Source organism: Muscardinus avellanarius (genome assembly GCF_963383645.1).
Source record: "Muscardinus avellanarius genome assembly, chromosome: 7".
Classification (NCBI taxonomy): domain Eukaryota; kingdom Metazoa; phylum Chordata; class Mammalia; order Rodentia; family Gliridae; genus Muscardinus; species Muscardinus avellanarius.
In genome coordinates, this window is record NC_137793.1 from 28,688,733 (window position 1) to 28,710,501 (window position 21,769).

Genomic DNA, 21,769 nt, shown 5'->3' on the forward strand with positions numbered 1-21,769 from the left:
GCCCTAAGGCTGAGGAAAGGTATTTGTACTCTTTTTCAATTAGCTGTGACCTCAGTGGTGTCCCCTCACATTTCAGGACCCATTTCTATGTTCTTGTACAGTGATTTCCTTTCCAGGATTCTTGGAGCAAACATACTTAACAGAGGATATAGTTTCAGATATGCTGCCATTTACCTAGTTGAAAAAAATGGCAAAATTATTAGAGTGTCGCTGAGTGAAAGGAGGCATCAACATCTCATTAGTTGCAAGGAGTCGCAGTCACACCTCTTGGTATCATAAGTGAAATATTATCAATGAGAAGAGAATGGAGAAGAATAAAAATAATGAGTATGAGGAAGTGATCTAGGAAAGAAGAAAGAATAGAGGGGAAGAACAAATGAAACAAAGTGATTCTTGTGGTAGGCACCCATAGGAGGTTCTAGAAACATTGAATCTGAATGTAAAGACAGTGTTTACTTGAAATTCCATCACTGCTAATCATTCCATAACTTTAACAATGTTTTCATGTCAAAGTGCAGATATCTATGTAAATAACCTTTTGAGGTCTTGGTAAATTTCATGGTGAGGGAAGCATTTTTAATCCAATAACAATAAATTATATTTCTATACTCTTTGAAAATTTTTCTGCATAAATCATCTACCACAACATTGTGGAAGTTTGCTTTTATTCCACATTTATTTATGATGAATCTGAAGTTCAAAAAATTTAAGTTGCATGTTCAAGCTCATAGAGGAAATCTGGAGTGACACTGGGATCCTGGCTTCTGAACCTTAAAATTCAACCCTTACTATAACACCCTGCCAATTTTGAATTTTTCTCAGAGTAAATTTCTAATAGAGGAAGACTGAAGTTGGAAAAAAAAAGTCATATGGGAAGAGAATGATGTATGCTTCCCAGTTTTGCTTTGGTTGATTCTGGCCCAGGGTTCTATACTCATGTGAGTTACACATCTTTGGTCAAAGGGCACATTTTTTTCTCATACAAAGCTAATATATCCTATAATAATTGTTCACATCCCTTGAACCTGTCCTGTAGTTCAAGCACCATGCTGTACAATATGCCACCTTGTTATACTTAAATCTTACAGTATAAATATATTCTTCTCCCTTTACTAGTTTTAATTATCAGTAGACTAAACAGTAATTATTTTGTGTAATTGGACTCAAAATATCCAGGATCAGATCTGAAAGTGACCTGCCTTATCCTAAATTGGGCCCATCTAGTTTCCGTCTAAGGAGCTGTACTTTGCATTTATTATCTGAAGGCACTGACCAACAATCTGCATAAATTTTTCTTTTTTGAATAGGCCAAGGCCAATGTTTTCTTCTTCTATATCTTGTATCAAGGTCTAAACAATTCAAGCATAGGCATTAGCCTAATGAATAAGTGAAAGTTATTTGAACTAGCTGGATATAATTTAATACAACTATTTTTGGTGTTAATTTGTTATTCTTTTATTGGTATGCAAAGAATATAGTTACCTGGTTATATGAAAGGGAGAGTATTCCACAGCTGAGCAATTTTAAGAGGTCATTGATGCAAGTGGGCAGAATTTGTGGGAGGCAGATACCATCTCCATGGAAACCAGTACTCCTGGGTCCATTGGACCTTCTTAACTATGGCAGAGGCTAATTTATCATCAGAGATTGTGGGTGTCTTTAGCGCTGCCAGAGTCAGTGAATGATTTACAATAGACACTGCCTTCTTTGTCTTTCATAGCCCAACTGGATGCCATTTGAAAGCCATTGCTTTTTGTTCCTTAGCTGGTATACCATCTAAATGGGATTTTAAGATGAAAATAAATAAACATGTAAGACTTATTTGGGAGCTTATCTATGGAAAAAGAAGGAGATTTATGGAGAAATAGATTAGTTAGGACTGGCTTTCAAGAGAAAAAAATTCAGAGGTGATTTAATTGAAAAGAAATAACAAGAACTTAGAAATGTTTCAGTGAATACTAGATAAAGTTGTTAGAGGTTGAAACATACTCCTGGACTTCATAACCTATTTTTATTATAAGAAATTTCATTGGTTTTACTATTGTCATTTGTAATTAAAATTTATTTAAATTTAAAATTTAAATTTAAAAATTAAAACACTATAAGATCAGGAATGGTGACTCTGCTGACTCACTCTGCTGACCGTGTGGCTCTGCTTCTTGATCATCTGTCTCTTACCCCACGGTCCCTTAGCCCACGGTTGGTAGACTTTGTCTGAAGGTGTCAGTTTTAATTAAAGAGACCTTTAATAACTTGGCTGGTGTTTGCTTTCTTCATGACACACAACTCAATTTCAACATTACATCTGGTGCCAAAACCCTCCGAACCCAAGAGGACTTATTTTTTTATTTTTTTCTCTCTATATTTTTTTACCCTCCCTGAGCCCTTGTGACTCCTCTCAGGAGCCCTCCTCTTTACTCCCAGGAACCTGGACTCTCCGATTCTTAATTGGACCAACCGTTTCCTCTTCCAAACAGTGTAAGTTCCTTCCCTTCCTCTGGTCAGTGGGTCTGGCTTTCTGCCTTCCGGCTTCTTGCCTCTGGCTTCTCTGTTTATCCAAATATTTGGCTATGTCAGAGTCACCTCTGGATGACCAGGTTATCCAGTCTTGAAGAGGGACCGAGATGTCTTTCCTGTCCTCTTGACCCCCACTCCTGGATGTTGATCAGGATAATCAGGGATGCCTGTTTCCTGTTCTTCGTTCTTGCCACCGGTCCAGACATGGGAAACCAGAATTCTAAAATAATGGGTCACGGTGGCCCGAAAATGGAACTCTGGATTTTAATACCCTGACTGATCTCAGCAACTTTTTTAAGCAGTATGGTAAATGGCTGGAAGTCCTTTATGTCCAGGCTTTCTTTATCCTGCACTCCCATTCCTCCAACCGCTCTCCTCCATCAGTCCTCATTTTTCCATCAGTCGCCATTTTGTGATGGCGTGGTCATCACCTTCTGATGTGACGTGGTCTCCATCTTGTGACATTGCAGTCGCTGTATTGTGATGAGGCGGTCGCCATCTTGTGACCTTGCTGTGTTACAGGTGCCATGTTCTGATTTTACCCCTGATCCCCTAGGATCTCTCCTCACTGCCCCGACCACCACCCTACCCTAGGACAGCCTCCCACTCTAAACCCTCCTTCCCCCAACCCCTGCCATCCTACTATGCCTTCTTGATGGCATGCAGGCTGCTTCCCATAAAGCAGTTAATTATGATAAACTTAATAAAATCACCCAAGGTCTAGATAAAAACCCAGCTGTTTTCTTAATTTGCTTCAGGAGGCTTTTACCCTCTATACCCACTTAGTTCCATCTACTGAGGCAGGATCTGTGGTGTTAGCAACCCATTTCATTGGGCAATCGGCCCTTGATATTTGTTACTGAGGATGGCCCTCAAACCCCTATCCGAGATTTGTAAACATGGCATTTAAAGTCTTTAATTCCCAAGAGGAAGAGGCTGAAATGGAGCATACACTCCGACTTCGCCAAAAGGCAGATCCCTGGTAGATGCCCTGCAGCTGGCAGTGGCGCTCAGCTTTCTGGAGTGCCACCTAGGGGTGGAGGACAGCAACAACAACTACCTCTAGGAGCCTGCCTCAAGTGCAGCAAGACCCCGCCCACCAACCAGACCATGCCCGGTGTATGGCCAGGAGGGCCACTGGAACAGTGCCCTTGAAAAAGCAGTGAGCCCCAGGTGCCTCAACACAGGGGAACACCCTTCTGGACCAGGCCCCGCCACTGGCCCTCCTCGGCCTGGCCAAAGACTGATGGCTCCCAGACTCCTCAACCTTGATCACCTAGCCGAGACCAGGATAACTCTCAAGGTAGCAGGTAAACCAATCTCCTTTTTGGCAGCCTACTCAGTCAATTCCATCCTTTCCAGGTCCTAGTTTTCCTTTTCCAATCTCAGTATAGAAGATTGATGGTAAGCCCTCCTACCCACATACTATAGGCCCTCTTTTACAGAACAAAATGGCCTTGCCTGAGGCTCAGGCTGAAGCAGTCGTTAATACATAACTCCCTACACATTGGGCCTTTTATTCACCCTTTCTGCAACAACTGATTAGTAAAGCCAGTGCCTCCTGTTATACTGTGCCTCCGTTTCTCCCCAAGGAGGCCTTCATCCCTCTTTCCTACCCACCAAATGAGAGGACACTTGCCAGGACAGGACTGGCAAATTGATTTCACCCATATGCCTTCTAACAAAAACTAAAATATCTTCTTACCTGTTACTCCCTAACAGGTTGGGTAGCAGCCAGCACGGTGGCCAATGTTCTATGCTTGGACATCATCCCTCGGTTTGGACTCCCTAATTCCTTACAGTCTGATAATTGACCAGATTTTTTTTTCTAAGATTACTCAACAGGTAGCATAAGCCCTTGGCATTTCTTGAAGCTCCAAATCCCTATAAACTGCCGTCATCGAGAAAGGTAGAAAAAATGAACGAGATTCTTAAAAACCATCTAACGAAACTTTCCAGGGAGCTGCAGGCGTCATGGCCTGAACTCCTACCACTGGCTCTGGCCAGCATACGAGCCACCCCTCGAAGCCCCACCTTCATGAGCCCCTTTGAATTGCTGAATGGTTGCCCTTTTTTGCTTAATCACTCTCTCCCTTTGGATCCCCCTCCCTTGGCCTCTTATCTCCCTTACTAGTCTCTTCTCAGGCACATCCTTAGGGAAAATGATGATCTATATCTTCCCCAAACTGGGACTGAAGAATCAGCTCCACACCTGTCAGCCAAGGCCCTTAACCCAGAAGACCAAGTCCTCTTCAAGTCACTTCAACCAAAACATCTCCATCCATGGTGAACTGGGCCTTTTACAGTGATCCTCACCACATCTACTGCAGCCAAACTGCTGAGGAAACCCAACTGGCACCACCTTACTCATCTAAAAAAGGCTCCAATACAGCAACCTCATGACAAATTCTCCTGTATAATGTTGAGTCCGTCCCATGAAGCTCTGTTTTTCTTGGCATAATTCTCTTTAATGCTTTTATTTCAGCAGGCCCACCTGTTTATATCTGAAAATTTGCCTCCCCTCCATAAAACATTGGGCTGACTAAAAGGTGAGATCAGTATGGTATTTTCCCACTTTGGATGCCAGACATCCATAAGTATTAACCTCTCTAAAATCTGTTACTGATGCTCCTGACCCAATAGCATATTTTTCATTTGACCAGACTGACCCATACTTACTAACTGCTGAAAGAGTGGTGTATGTCTCTTTCTCATGGAAAAATGGCTGATATTATATTAATAAATCTGGTCTAATGGAGGAAAATGTCTAAACCCTGATATATCTAGAAGGGTTCAAAAGGCCAGTAGCTGATGGGCTCCTTCCTTTCCTGGAATTCACTCTCATGATTTGCTTTTTTTCTTTTAATAGTCTCTCATCTGCTAAGGTTCATTCAAATGTACATTACCAAGCTGTGCAGGGTAACCTCCAATCAACTTCTGCTGTAGCCATACTCCCACCTGCCCACTTCCAAAGGACCCGGCCTCTCATGGCCAATAGGCCCCCTATGATGCCTCCTGACAGCAGGAAGTCATTATGGACTTGGTCATTGTCCAATATCACCAAAAGGCTGGGATGATAGGTTGGGTCCCTCCCTCCCCCATTGGACCCCGCAGCAGGGACAGGAGGCAGAATCCTGGAAGGCAGAGTGGAAATGCTGCGAGACTCTTGACATTGCAGGGCAGACTCCAGACATCGCGAGACTCCAGATGTTGCAAGAGGACCAGCATTCCCACATCGCTAGCTCCACTCCAAGACCCCAGCTACATAAATACCCTTACTTTCTCTCTGCTTTATGACTCTGCTGTCTGATTCTGCTGGCTGTGTGACTCTGCTGCTCGGTCATCGATTCCTTCCCCCACAGTCAGCAAACCTCACCCGAAGTTGCCAGTTTTTTGGGGTTTTTTTGGGTTTTTTTATTTTGGGGGGGGTACTGGAAGTGGAACCCAGAGGCTTTCTACCTCTGAGCTATATTCCTAGACCTATTTTATATTTTATTTGAAAACAGGGTCTCACTAAGTTTCTGAGAGCCTCAGTAAGTAGCTGAGGCTGGCAGCCTCCCAAGCACGGGGATTACAAGCATGCACCACCATGCCCAGCTAAAGGTGCCAGTTTTAATTAAAGAGGCCTTTAATTTAAAAAAAAAAGATCAGGAATAAGACAAGCCTTTCCACTTTTGCCTCTTGTACTCAACATGATGCTGAAGTTCTAGCTAATGCTATAAAGCAGGATAAAGAAATAAAAGACATTTGAATTGGGAAGAGGATATAGATTTGACTATCTACAATGATATAATCTTATATATAGAAAACCCTGAACACTCCATCAAATAACTTTGAAAGCTAGTAGATGAATTCAGTAAAGTTGTAGGACAAAACTTTATAGTTGTCTATTTATAATATAGTGTCTATTTCATTTCTCTCTCTCTTTTTGAGGTACCGGGTATTTAACCCAGAGGAATTCTATATCTGAGCTATACTTCCAGCCCTATTTTATTCTGAAACAAGTATTCACAGTTACAGAGGGCCTTCCTAAGTTGCTGAGGCTGGCCTGGAGCCTGATATCCTCCTGTTTCAGCCTCCCAAGTACTGGGATTACAAGAATATGCTGCCATGTTATAGTAATCAAAATGATATGACATTGGCCTAAAACAGACACATAAATAAATTTTCAATTTAACATAGAACTCAGAAATAAAACCAAACATCATAGTCAACTAACTGAGTCAATTTTACATAACAGGGAAGCGATTGAGTTACAATAATTGGGCATGGGAAAACTGGACATCAATATGCAAAAATGTCATTGGATCCCTTTTATGCCATATTAAAAATAAACTTAGACTAGATTAAAGCCATAAGCTAACACCTGAAAGTATGAGTCCTTGAACATAGGGTGAATACACTTTGACATTAGTCTCAGAAATAATTTTTATTTGACAACAAAAGCACTGTAATGGTGCAAAAATAATAAAATCTGACTATTTCAGATTAAAAAGTATTTTCACAGCAAAGGAAGCAATCAACAAAATGAAAAGATAACTTAAAAAGTGGGATAAAGTATCTGTGTACTATATACTTGATTAGGGGTTGATATTCAAAATGAACAAGGAACGCACACAAATCAGTAACAAGAAAACCAATAACCCAATTTAAATATCAATAAGTTAGATTAAAAAAAACTATACAAAAAGATATTTTTAAAAACTATATGCCAACAAAACTATGCAAAAAGATACTTGACATCACTAATTATCAGAGAAACACAAATCAAAATTATGATGAGATATCACCTCACACCTCTTGGGATAGCTCTTATAAAAAGTCAAAAGAGCCGGGCATGGTGGTACATGCTTGTAATCCCCGTGCTTGGGAGGCAGAGACAGGAGGATTGCACAAGTTCGAAGCCAGCTGCGCTGGTTTAAGAGATTCTGTTTCCAAATAAAAAAGTATAAAAATAGGTCCGGGAGTATAGCCCGGAGGTAGAAGGGTTTCCAGGAACCCCAGTACCACCAAAAAAAAGTCAAAAGATAGTAAGTGTTGCTTAGAGTGCAGCCATTATGAACCCAAGTTCCTGGGGAACAGGGATAAAGCGCTTTTTTGCACTGATGAATTGACAATACAGAGCTAACAAGCCACGAGTTTTACTTCACTTACCAATGTCAATTTGGTGGAAGTTGCCCAACACTAAATGGACTTACAGTTCACAACACTACCTACAAGTACATCCAACAAACCTGTACTGAGCGACTGCTGCATGAGGGACTGGGAGTTTTGGATTTAGACCCAGGCCATTCTTTCAATGAGACTAAAAAGCAGTCTAAGCAAATAGTTTGTGATGAACTTCTCTTTGACTTTCCAAAAATGAATTATAGTCTTCAGAATTAACCATTTCATGACACTTTCTTGTGTGTGTGTGTGTGTGTGTGTGTGTGTGTGTGTGTGTGTGTTACTGAGATGGAACCCAGGGCCGTTGTACCTCCAAGCTATACACCCAGCCCTATTTTTTATTCTTTAGTTTGAAAAGGGGTCTCACTGAGTAGCAGAGGGCCTCAATAAGTAGCTGAGGCTATCTGTGAACCATAATCTTCTGGTCTCAGCCTCCCGAATGCTGGGATTACAAGTGTGTGCCACCATGCCCAGCTTTCATGACACTTTCTTTTTTTCTTTTTTCTTTTTTCTTTCTTTCTTCCTTTTTTTTTTTTTTTTTTTTTTTTTTGGTGGTACTGGAGATGGAACCCTTCTCCGGGCTATACTCTTAGACCTATTTTTTTATATTTTTATTTGGAAACAGGGTCTCTTAAGCCAGCGAGGCTGGCTTCGAACCTACGTGGTCCTCCTGAGCAGAGGCCTCCCAAGCGCGGGGATTACAAGCGGCTCTCTCTCTCTCTCTCTCTCTCTCTCTCTCTCTCTCTCTCTCTCTCTCTCTCTTATTTTTTAAATCTTGGGAGAATTCAGTCACATTTAGCTAAAAACTGTGAAGGTTTAAATTGTTGTTCTGGTGTTTTACAGCATGGTAAGGTAACTATGGTCTTTGACAATTTATGGTAAATTTCAAAATAACTAGGAGAGTTCAAAGATTCCCAAGATATAGAAATGAAAAATGTTTGAGAAGACAGAAATGTTAATCACCCTGATTTCATAATTAAACATGTATAAATGTCTCAAATGATCATGTTGTACTCCATAAATATGTACAAATACTTGTGTCAATTTTTTAAAAAACTCATGAAGAGTTGGACATAGTGGCTCATGCTATAATCCCAGTACTTGGGATGCTGAGACAGGAGGATCACAAGTTGGTGGTCAGCCTCAGCCACTTGTGAGGCCCTCTGCAATTTCATGAAAACCTGTTTCAGAATAAAGACTAAAATAGGCGTGAGTGGGGGTGGAGCTCAGAGATAGAATGCATTGGGTTCAATACACACACACACACACACACACACACACACACACACACACACACACCAAAGAGCCATTTCATGAGTTCATGCATTGGCATCCTCCAACTTGAGTGTTGTGAATATCACTGTGCTCTGCCACAATACTCTCTGATAGAAGTTCTAGTGTTTGCCTATACAATGACAGTTATTTAGTATTGTTAATCTCTTAACTCTTTAAAAGGATCTTAAAATGTCCACTTTTAAGTAATGATGAAGCAAATGCATTTTTCACCCACACTCTTTCACCATTAAATTTTATTTTTAGTTTATTATATTATTTTATTATTTTTACTTTTCATATTTTCAAATGATTATTACTGTTGATTTTTCAATTTTAATGACCCTTCTTCCCTCTAGCTAATAAAACTGAAAAATCAGCATACTTATTCTAACAAGCAAGTTTTATCTTCCCAAAGTGTGTCGAATATATTTCAACATTTTCAAAGCATTTGACATTTATATTCTCTTGTGTTACATGCTTTACTTTTCAAATTGATTTTAATTTTGCCTGGTGGTAAAACTCAGTGCATCTTGCATGTAGATTTTTAGATAGTATTTAGGATCCTGGAGACAATATTTCTATAGGTTTTGCATGTTTAAAATTTGAGGAGCATAAAATTATTGGATCAAATTTTTATCTTATGGGCCATTGCTATCCTTTGACCCGGTCAAAAGTAAGGCTTCGCCAGCTATAGGGACAAATGATCTTTATAAATACAACAGGTCTGTCTGATTCCTACTTGGTTCATTTTTTGGCTTTCCAAAGCTACACTGTGCCATCATCCTGTATATATGGTCACTTCTGCTCAAATAAGAGGTTTAGGTGTGATTCTCACCTTTTTGAATTCTCTTTTTCTGCCTCTTTCTGAGTTTATATGTGCAAAATTCTGTCTATAACTATCCTTAGAGCTCAGTTCCATTCATATTTTGCAGTTCTTCTCAATGTCTTATGGTTTGGAGTTTTAGTTAATGCTCAGTTTCTCTGAAGTCGGGAGTTCTATTTCCTAATTTCCTTGTGTATTTTGAATCATGTGTGCTGTAGAAGAGGGGAAATACTAACTTAAAAATGTGTCTTTCAGGGGGATATTTTATTTTATTTTTAAAAAATTTTTATTGGTGAATCCTAATTGTACTGGTCTTTCTTCTAATGATCTCGAGGTAATTTTTTTCTCTTTAGCTCTCACAAATGAAAGAAAATCTGCAGCCCTTGATTTTCTGAGTTTGGCTGATCTCATCTTTTGTGATGTTCTCCAATTCCATTCATTTTCGTGCAAATGATAAAAGTGTATTCTTTTTTTTTTTTCAAGAGTGTCATTTTTTTTTTATTGGTGCACTGTATTCATACATCATAGTAGGATACATACTTTTGTAGACATACATGCACACTTTTCCCAGTCAGCCCCCACCCAATCCCCACCCCATTCTCTCCCTATCCCTCCCTCCCATGCTTGGCTTAGTAGTTGACATCTAGTATTATAGCAATTTATCTAAAATTAAAAATGATAATCTCACATAACAGTTTCATTTGTCTGATACCAAGCTTCTGATGACTTAAAGATAACATTTCAATATTTCTTTTTGCTTTTTTCTTACCAGATAATATTTTTTTCTATTTTTTAGGTGAAACTATCATATATTTATATATTTATTTTTCAGAAAAAAATCTATCCTAATATGGAATATGGACTCTAGGTACCCAAAACGATCTTGAAAAAGAACAAAGCTAGAAGATATATATTTTCTGATTTCAAACCATATAAAGCTACAATAATTGAAACAGTGTAGTACTGTTCTAAAGGCAGATATATAAACCATTGGAGTTAAATAAAAGCCTAGAGCTAAATTCTTCCCTATATTGCCAAGTTATTTTTGACAAGGTTTCCACGAACATTTGGTGGTGGAAATATTAATCTTTTAACTAAATATTGTTAAAAAATAATAATTACATGGAAAAGAATAAAATTGGACCCTTACCTAATCCCATATATAAATATTAACTCAAAATAGATAATAGACCTAAATATAAATCTTAAGACTATAAACTTTTAGGAGAAAATCTGGGTCATTAAACCTCACAACATTGAAATTGGCAGTGATTTCTTGGTTATGATTTCAATGGCACAGGCAACAGAGGAGTATACAAACTCCCTAAAAAATAAAAAAAAATATTGTATATCCAAAGACAATGTAAACAGAGTTAACAGTTACTAATATAATGGGATAAAATATTAACAAATGCTATATCTGAAGGTATATTAATATTCCAACTAGAAATCCTAGAAATTAACAACAATAAAGGCAAACAATACAATTTAGAGATAGGTAAAAGACTAACATAAATAATGAATCTCCACAGATAACCAATCTTAGTTGTCTGTTGGATGGAAAATCTTGTTTCTCTAGTTCTGATGTGTGTTACCTATTTCTTCTTTGTAGTTAATCTCTTTGAGTATTTTCTCTAGCGCTGGTTTTGAAGACATAAATTCCTTCAGTTTCTGTTTGTCATGGAAGCTTCTTATTTCTCCATCTAATTTGATAGAAAGTTTTGCTGGGTAGGAAATTTTTGGCTGGAAGTTGTTTTCTTTCAGAGTTTGGAATATGTTACTCCAAGCCCTTCTGGCTCTCATGACTTGGTTTGGGAAGTCTGGAGTGATTCTAATTGGTTTGCCTCTGAATGTCACTTGGCCCTTTGCTTTTGTTGCCTTTAAGATTCTCTGCTTGGCTTCCACATTGGTCATTTTGACAATTATGTGGTGTGGGGATCCTCTTCTCCGATCCTGTCTAAAGGGAGTTCTATAAGTTTCCTGGACCTGTGTATCGACCTCTTGCTCTATGTCTGGAAAATTTTCTGCTATTATTTCCTTGAAGAGATTGTTGATCCCTTTGGTTTCACTTTCTTTTCCCTCCTCTATTCCAATTATTCTTAGGTTAGCTCTCTTAAAGTGGGCCCATATTTCTTCAATATCAGATTCCTGGTGTCGGATATTTTTTTCTAGATTAGAAACTATGCGTTTATTTTTGGTTTGCTCATCTTCTAAGAGTGAGATTCTGTTCTCCATGTGTTCTAATTGGTTGTTTGTGCTTTGAATTGAGGCCTTTACTTCATTAATTGCATCCTTTATCTCTTTTTGGCTCTCTCTGAGTTCTTTTCGAAGCACCTCTATTATTTCTACAGTTATTTTCCTGATTTGATCTTCTAGAAATCTCTGATTTTCAGTTTTATCGGGTTCTGATGTTGTGGGGTTGTGGGCATTTATTGCTCCAGTATTATTCCTCTTTCCCATGATTTCGGATGTTTGTGCCTTCTCTGGGTTCTTCCCTTGGGTCACTATGACTTCACTTAAGGTGCTCTGGATCTCGAGTCAGTAGTATCTCAGACCCCACTACTCCTTTACTGGGTTTTATCAGAGTCTCCGACCCAGAGAGTCAATAGAGGCTGCTTTAGACTGTGGGGGGTGCCAGGTTGAACGTTCTCCTATGGTGTGATATCTCTGCTACCGCCCCTCCCGCACTGGGTCAAGTACCAGGGAGTACAGTACTGGGATTTCTCCTCTGTGGCCCGCAATTTGACTCACTGTTCTTGAGTACGCAGATGTAGCTGTACTGGCCTCGCTGAATTCGGTGCTGCTACCACCGGTGGCAATGTGGCGCTGCTGCTACACCCTCGGCTGTGGGGCTGGTGTTTTTCTTCTTGGTTTTGATTTCCACTCTGAATCCCTGCAGCGTGTGCTGAGCTCGGCCACTGAGAGCTTTAGATGCTCTCTGCGAGGAGAAATCCCGCCTGGCTGTTCCGCAGTGGCTCACCTCGGCTTGCTGTAGCCGTCCCGTGAATTCGCCGGTGCCGCTGGCAGTATGGCACTGCTACTGCATCTGCCACGTCCTCGGGCGTGAGGCCGGTTATCTCCTCTGTGGCTCTGTTCTCAGTCTGCTTTCTCTCTGGAGCCTGGTGATTTTTTGTTTCACTGGTGATGGTGTTTTCTGGCTATGAAAGGCGCTGATTTTGTGGTAATGGAGATTTGTTGTTAGCGGGGCTCTTAAGCCCCGCTTTTCTTGGTCGCCATCTTCCCGGAAGTCCTAAAAGTGTATTCTTTGTTGTGACTGAATAAAACTCCATTTTGTGTGTGTGTGTGTGTGTGTGTGTGTGTGTGTGTATTATTTATTTCATATTTTCTCTACCCACTCATCTGTTGAAGGACAGTTTGTTTTCATAATTTGGCTATTGTGAATTGTGCTGCTATAAACATGGATATGCACCTATCACTATAGTATTCTATTAATTCTTTTGGAAAGATACTCAGGAGTGGTATACCTGAGTCAGAGAGTGGCGTTATTCCTAGTCTTCTCTCCATATTTATGTCCATGATGGTTGTACTATATACAATCTTGTCAGGCGTGGTGGTGCGCGTCTGTAATCCCAGTAGTTGGGAGGCTGAAGACAGGAGGATTGTTGGTTCACGGCCAACCCCGGCTACTTAGTGAGACCCTCTGCAACTTTGTGAGACCCTATTTCAAAATCAAGAATTTTAAAAAATGGGGCTGGGGATGTAGCTTGGTGGTGGAATGCCCTTGGGTTCAATCCTCAGCACCATATTTTACAATCTAAACAATAATGTGTGTTTTTCTCCCCACATTGTCGCCAGCACTTATTATTATTTATATTTTTGATGATTGCCATTGTAACTACAGTGAGATAAACATCTCAGTGTAGTTTTGATTTGCATTTACATGATTACTAAAGAGGTTGAACATATTTTTCATACATATGTTAGCCCTTTGTATTTCTTCTTTTATAAGATATTTAGCTCATTTGCCTATTTATTGATTAAGGTTTTTATGGTATGTTTTTCAAATTCTTTATATATTCTGGATATTAATCTTCTGTCAAAGCAGTAGCTGGCAAAGATTTTCTCCTATTCTTTAGGCTTTTTCATCATGCCCTTGATTGTTTGCTGTGCAGAAGCTTTTTAATTTGATACCATCCCATCTAGTAATTCTTGGTTTTATTTCCTGAGCTTTTGGGTCTTATTGATATAGTTGGCACTTGTGCCTATGTGTTGTAGAGTTTTTTTTATGTTTTCTTCAAGAAGTTGAAAATTTTCTGGTCTAATTCCTAGGTCTTTGATCCATGTTAAGTTGACTTTTGTGCAGGGTGAGAGATAGGGCTCTAATTTCATTCTTCTATATATGGATATTTCTTGCACTGTTTATTTTCATTAGAACCATTTCTAAATATCTGGAAAGAAGCAATAAATGATCAAAACATCATATACAAATATTTTTATGAAAAAACTTGTTATATATTTTAATAGATTAAAATTATAACCTATTAAACATGGATATGCACCTATCACTATAATTAATCTCTCTACGGTGATTATCAATATATTCCCATACCACCGTATGTGTTGTAGGTAAACATATGCCTGTATACAACAGGTACAGAAATGTATATGCTGCTATGTATCTTAATTGGTTTTGTCTATTTAGGCTCATGCCACTGTGAACCCAAACAGGCACTAAGAGATGAAGAAGGAGCCAGCTTAGGAGTGTGAGGATGATACGTGTACAAGCCAGGCATTGTTCAGGTCCTCAGAGCTGTTTGCCATCAATTGTCTCATGACTTTTTACTCAATATTATAAAGTTATTTTTCACACTTTCTTCTTCAATCTGCTAATTATATATTTCATTAAGAAAATACCTTAATACATTTTTCATTGGGAGTCATCTCAATGAAAAATATCATAATGAGTACTCTGAAAAAAATAAAAAAGGTAAGATAGTGATTCTCAGAGTCTCCCCAGAGGGACCAGTGTCTCAAGTGTCTCCAGCCAGCAGCAGCAGCATCTCCCAGGAACTTATTAAGTGCAAACTCATGGATCCTTGCTGAAACCTATTAATTACAGACTCTTTAATTAATAAATCTATTAATTACAGAAACCTTTGCTTAACAAATTTGCCTGGAGACTTGTATGCACACATGTGAGAATCACTAATACTATACATGTTTCTTCCCCACGCTTTTTTTTCATATGGAGAGTGGGTGACTGTGGAGAATGAATGATCAATGTAAAGACCAAAGTAAAAAGTAGTATATGATTTTAGGTATTTTTTATCCCTAAGGGAATATAAAGTGAAACAGGAGTTGCTAATATTAGTACATGTATATTGGTTCTAGATTTTATACCCCTGAAGAAATATTGATAAATGTAAATACACATGCATATATCCTTTTCTTTGTCCATTCATCTATTAATGGATACCTAGGTTAGTTCCCTAAGTTGGCTGTTGTGGATTGTGTTGCTATAAAATGAGATATATGTATTCTCATTAGTTCTTTTGATAAATATAAAGGAATAGTATAGTTGGATCATATGGTTGTTTTATTTTTAGCTTTTGATCTTTTCTCTTTTTGATAATAGCCAATCTACAAGGTGTGATGTGATATCTCATTGTAATTATAATTTGCATTTTGTGGTGATAAGTGGTGTTGAGCATTTTTTTATAACTGTTGACCATTTGTAGGTCTTCACAAATCTTAACATATTTAAGAATATCACAAATCTTAAACATATTTTACTTTTTTTGTTGTTGGTGGTGGTGCAAAAAAAGCCAATCTACCTCCAGGCTATACTCCCAGACCTATTTTTATACATTTTTATTTGGAAACAGGGTCTCTTAAGCCAGCGCAGCTGGCTTCGAACCTGCACGATCCTCCTGTCTCCACCTCCCAAGCGCGGGGATTACAAGCGTGCGCCACCACGCCCGGCCATATTTTCCATTTTAAAATATATTAAAATATATTTTCTTCTTAGGCCCGGCCATATTTCCCTTTTAAAAATATATTAAACTATATTAAAATATATTTTCTTCTTAGGCCGGGTGTGGTGGCGCACGCTTGTAATCCCTGTGCTTGGGAGGCTGAGTCAGGAGGACCGCGCAGGTTCGAAGTCAGCTGCGCTGGATTAAGAGACCCTGTTTCCAAATTTAAAAAGTATAAAAATAGGTCTGGGAGTGTAGCCTGGAAGTAGAAGGGCTTCCAGGAACCCCAGTACCACCCCCACCCAAAAAAAAGAAAAGAATTTCCATGAATATAAAAAATTTAGATAGAAACTATAGAAAGAGCATTGTGCTATAAAGAAGAGAATATGCTAGCTAGGAAGTTGAAGGACAGATTTACTAGTTGGAGAAGAAGTGGGATGGATTTCCAGGCAAGATGATTCATAATGAACATATTTGTTCCTAATTTTTCCCAAGATGGATCTATGCTCTTTTCAGTCCTTTGAGAGAGACAGCAGCTAGTCATGAGCAGAGCTTCCAGGATTGTTGGGTTGACCATATTTACTGAGCAGAAGGAAGCAGATGAGTATGCAGAGGTCAAACACGTGATCTTGACCTGATTTTTATCTACTGGAACATTCTATCCAATACACTAGCAAAAAGAGCAAGTAATAACAACGCAGGACACTAATGCCATATTTTTACACTTTGGTTTTAAAAACACTTTCCACATTACTGCACTGGATGCTTATCTCGGGTATGTGGGGGAGGCATTCATTACTCCATCACTGCTCAGATCCACACAAATGCAGGGCCTGGGTAAAGTCCCAGAAAAAACAGGCAGTAGGAATAGGGTTCAAACAAAGGCCGTATCATTCCTAATCCTGTGCTCACCGCACTAAAGAAGAGTAAGAATAGAGTACTAGACAGAATTAAACTGAGCAGCAAAATAAAAAATAAAAAGCATATTTTTGGAGTATTTAGGGATTACTGTGAAATAACATTTTAATTTTCAGTTGGCACTGGATTGTCTTCTGTTATTTCACGGGCCCAAAGTATGAAAAGTTTAAGTGCTAGTTTTGGAGAAGGCTTCATTCTGTGGCCTTCTCAGATTGGCCTCTGAAGAGGCCCAGGTCCATGTTGCGTTTTCTGACTCATTGCTGAACTCTGAGAACAGGCAGTGGCCTTGAGTGTTGCTGGGAAAAGCTTGAAGATGGGTCCCAGGAAAGCTTGGAGGCTTGCCCGGTGACTGGGAGTTCTGCCTGGCTGGAAAATAGCAGGTGTCCTTGCAGATTACCATGTAAAAACTTATCCAGCTCGTCTTCAAGCTTTCTTCTGTGCAGTTACTTTTATGTTTATGTGTGACCTCAAATATGTATGTAGTTACTATGTTCTGAATAAAGCCAGAGTAGTAAGTGACCCTCTCCTCTCCTGTGTGAGTTTCTCAATTGGAGATTACACATCTCTAAAAAGATGGACAAGTAAAAAGCGTAATGGGCCATAATAGGCCTCAATTAGAACTCATCCTTTTTATCTTCATTTCTGTTTCCTACTGCCTAACTCTCTTGAGCAACACCATCATCATCACCCTCTCTTGCCTGGACCCCTGACTGCGCATGCCCATGGACTTCTTCCTCTGCCACCTGTCCTTCCTGGACTTCTGCTACACCACCAGCACTGTGCCTCAGTTCCTGATCAGTCTTTCTGGACTTGAAAGGACCATTAGCTACGGAGGGTTTGTGGCCCAGTCTTCACATCCCTGTCCCTGGGTTCCACTGAGTGTGTGCTACTGGTGGTAATGGCTGTTGACCACTATGCTGCTGCATGCCGTCCACTCCACTACATGACCATTATGTACCCTCACCTAACAACAGGCCTTGACTGTGGTCTCCTGGCTTCATGAACTCTGTGATTCAGGCAGGCCTCATGATGGCCATGCCTCCCTGTGGCCTCTATTACCTGAACCACTTCTTCTGTGAGATGCCTTTATTTCTGAAGTTGGCTTGTGAAGATACAGGAGGAACAGAAGCCAAGATGTTTGTGGCCCAAGTCCTATTCATTGTGGTTCCCTCAGCAGAATTCTAAGCTTGTATGAACACATTGCTCAAGTGGTACTGAAGGGCAAGTCAATGGCTTGGTTCTGAAAGGCTTTGGGACCTGTGGTTCCCACCTCCCAGTAGTTTGCTTTTTTATGGCTCAGCTATGTACACATACTTACAATCCACAGGTCATTATTCTGAGAGCGAGGGAAAGTTTGTTGCCTTTTTTTGTATTATAAATACCCCCATGCTCAATCATTTGATTTATACCCTAAAGAACAAGGATGTGAAGAGGACCCTGCAGATGGTACTAGGAATAGACAGAAACTCAGGGTAGGAGGGAAAAGAAGGTTGGTAATATGTTATGTGATATTTCTTATATTATGAAACACATACTATTTTTTGGAGGGAAGAAGATTACTAGAAAATACCCATCAATGGGGTTCATGGTTTTATTTTCTTCCTTCCCTGGAAGTTGGAAGTCGGGATCTTGTGAGCTGCTTTATAGTTCGGTGTTTATGATCATCATACAGCAGAAAATAACTACTGATTGCACTACAACCTTCTTAGGGATTGAGCTTTGGAAGTGGGTGTGTCGGGTCCTCTGTGAAGAGAGGCGATGGATTCTTGACAAGTCTGAGAATAAAAGAAGAAGGACAATTCAGAAAGACAACACGTTTCCAAGGTCTAGGATTCCTGATTCTCGTTGTGGTACACAGTGCTCCAAGGCAGAGGACTAGAGTTTACTCTTATTGACTAATTAATTGTGGGCTAAGAAAGTAGCTCAAAAGTAGAGCACTTAGCTAGCATGCAGGAGGACCGGGATTTAATTCCCAGCACCAGATATTTTAACTGACATATTTCAGTCACTAAATATAACCCTGGCCATATCCTTTCACATCTCAGGATTAGGAGCAATTAAGGAAAACACAAACCAAGGTACTTCATGGAGAATGTGGAGTTTCAGGTCTGATATCGTTTTATCTACTTGAACAAAAAGACAAAATCTTTCAGGTGGCCCTAAGAAGTCATACATCAAGAGTTCCTAACAGGCTACTTGTGATATAGAAGCTATTTTCTATCCAACTCCCATATTTGTTGCAACATTATTCACAATAGACAAAATATGGCATCAACTGGTAGGTCCATTAATGGGTAAATGATGAAGAAAATGTTGTACATATGCCTAATGGAATGTTATTCAGCCATAAAAAAAATACATCTTGTTGTTGGCAGCAATATGGGTGGAACTGGGGGATATTATATTAAGTGAAATAAACCAAGCACAAAAAAGGCAAATACTGCAAGTTCTCACCCATCATGGAAATTGAAAAAGTTGATGTCATAGAATAGAGAGTAGAACACTGGCCACTAAAGGCTAATAAGGGTAAGGATGAGGGAACAGAAAGAGAGGTTGAATAAGAAGTACCAAAACATAGTACAGGAGGAATGTGCTCTCATGCTCTGTAGCACTGTGCACTCTCTGTGTTTTATAATAATCCTTTACACAGAGCATAAAAACAATAAGCCAAAAGGAAGTGATACAAGAAAGAGGGAAAGAAAGAGAAAGATTCTTGTGGTAGGGAGTATTATGAAACTTAAAGAGACTCTAAAGTGTAATACCCAGTGCTGCCAGAGCAACAACTTCAAAATTCAACTTGTGAATAGGAATGGGAGTATAAAATTTCTTAAATAATATATTTCCTTTCTTTTTCTGTTACTTTTATAATCATTTTAGGGTGCTATCATTCAAAATAGCTTGTTATAATAAAACATATGAACATCCATCCCAGTGTTCCCAGACCTTGATCCAGACCCTAGCTTCTCGATGCACGCTTGTGGACCCTGTTGGCCTTCGCAGATCTTTGCGAGTGCAACTCCGAGTGCAGGCCTGGTGTAGTCTCCTATCTGATCAGAGTGAGAAGGACACTGGCCCTATAGTGCCTTTACGTTATTTTGGCTTTGGCTATGCGGCACTAGTTGCTACTGGTGGGATCATTGATTACATAAAAGCTGGTAGTGTGCTGTCCCTGGCTGCTGGGCTCTTCTTTGGTGGTTCAGCAGGCCTGGGTGCTTATCAGCTGTCTCAGGATCCCAGGAACATTTGGGGTTTCCTGGCTACATCTGGGACCTTGGCTAGAATTATGGGAATAAGATTCTATCATTCTGGGAAATTTATGCCAACAGTTTAACTGCAGGTGCCAGTTTGCTGATGGTTCCCAAACTTGAAATTAATGTGTTGAGTAGATCCCATCCGTAGTAGTCACATCCCAGCTTGGACTCATAAAGAATTAATAATCTCCAAATTTCCACTGTTTTCATTGTATTAAGGGGAAAAACACATTTACCTATTCTGACATTTTACTCTAAAAACAAAGTAACATAGAAATTGGTGGTAAAAAAATACGTTTTTTTTTTTTTTTTTGGTGGCATATAACATATAACACAAGAGCTTAATGGTACCCTCATAGGGTCCAATTCTTATATGATGATGTTATCTCTTCTTTCTGTATCAGTAGATGAAAGTACAAGGAGTAAAATGTTAGATGTCAACATTGGGGGCTTTGAACCCTTATTCCCTACTCAGAAGAGCAATGTGAAAAAGTTGGTGAGATTTACATGTGCATTCTTTTGCTCTTTGAGCACAAACCTACTTTGAAATTAGGTTTAATGAAATGTCCGTGATAATAAAGTTTTACTATAAATAAAAAATAACAAAACATGCAAGCTTCATTTTAACCACAAAGCAAAAATCTATACTAGACAAAAAAAAAAAAGCAAGGAATTAAAACATACTATTAGAATAAATGAGTTAGGGCCGGGCGTGGTGGCGCACGCTTGTAATCCCTGTGCTTGGGAGGCAGAGACAGGAGGATCGTGCAGGTTTGAAGCCAGCCACGCGCGCTGGCTTAGGAGACCCTGTTTCCAAATAAAAAATGTAAAAATAGGTCTAGGAGTGTAGCCCGGAGGTAGAGGGCTTCCAGGAACCCCTGTACCACCAAAAAAAAAAAAAAAAAAAAAAAAAAAAAAAAAAAAGAAAGAAAAGAATAAATGAGTTAATCACAAAGAAAGACTCTAAAAGGAGAAAAAAGAAAGGAACTACAGTAACAATAAAAAAACAAGTTACAAATGGCTATAGTAGGGCCTTATCTGTCTATTTACCTTGAATGTAAAAGGATTAACATTTCCAATCAAAAGACATAGAGTGACTGGATAAAAAACAAGATCCAATTATATGTTGCTTACAAGAAATTTACTTCACATCTAAGAATATGCATAGACTAAAAATGAAAGAGCAGAATAAGATATTTTATGCAAATAGAATCCAAGAGAGCACGAATAGCTATACATATATGAGATAAAATACAATTTAAGTAAAAACCATTAAAACAGATAATAACTCTAAGTATATATGAACTCAATATCAGAATACACAAATGCACAAATCAAGTATTAGTAAATGTAAAGAAAGAGATAGACTCCAACATAATAAGAGCTGGTAATGGAGACTTTAACATCTCACTTTCAGCAATAAGCAAATGATGCAGACAAAAAATGAACACTAAAAAAAAAAAAGTTAAATTGCATCCTAGACCAAATGGGCTTAACAAACATCTATAGAACATTCCATTCAACAACTGCAGAGTACATATTCTTCTTAAAAATACATGGAACATTCTCCAGGACATCCTGTGATAGGCTACAAAACAAGTCTCAACAATTTTTTAAAAACTGGAAATTATATCAAGTATATATTCTAATCATAATACAATGCAACTAGAAATTTATAATAAGAAAAAATTCAGACACTACAGAAACACATGGAAATTAAACAAATTACTCTTGAAAAACCCATAGATCAAAGAAGTGAAGAAATAAATTTAAGCTGGGCATGGTGGCACATGCCTGTAATCCCAGAACTTGAGAAGCTGAGACAGGAAAATGGCAGGTACAAGGTAGCGTAAGGAACTTAGTTAGGATGAGCCCTCAGCAAT